The following is a 589-nucleotide window of genomic DNA, read 5'->3' as shown; positions in this document are numbered from 1 at the left end:
CACACACACACACACACACACACACAGGCTCCCATCCTGACAGACCGAGGGGACTCATAAACATACCCCCCGCGCCCGAAAACATACAGGCCCTGACTCACCGCCGAGTTCACGGATGCGAAGGCTTCGTGAGGCTCGGCGTCCCATGGCGAGGGCTTAATGAAATGTTTTCCCCCCAGGCTGTGACTCACCTGTTGGTCGCAGACCTTGCCGGGCCTGCCGTCCGGGATACACCACGCTTCCGAGCAATAATAACATACACCCCGTCGGTGCCCGGCCCCCCCCCCCCCCCCCCCTTTCCCCCCCCCCCCCCCCCCCCCCCAGGGGGTTTTTTTTCCCCCCCCTTCCCCCTCCAACAATAGGGGCGGGGGGCGGGCGCCCCGGGGCAGGGGATGGTGCGGGGGGGAGGGTGGGGGGGGGGGGGGGGGGGGGGGGGGGGGGGGGGGGGGGGGGGGGGGGGGGGGGGGAGCGGCCAAAAAACGGGGGGCAAACGACCGGAAGAGGGGGGCACAGCAACCAGCCCGGGGCCCGAGGGGCGGGCACACCGAGCAGGCGCAGGACGGCATGCACGCGCCTGCGAGAGGGGAGA

The sequence above is a fragment of the Fonticula alba genome, assembly GCF_000388065.1.
Source record: "Fonticula alba strain ATCC 38817 unplaced genomic scaffold supercont2.1, whole genome shotgun sequence".
NCBI lineage: Eukaryota > Rotosphaerida > Fonticulaceae > Fonticula > Fonticula alba.
Note: the sequence above shows the minus strand (reverse complement) of the source record.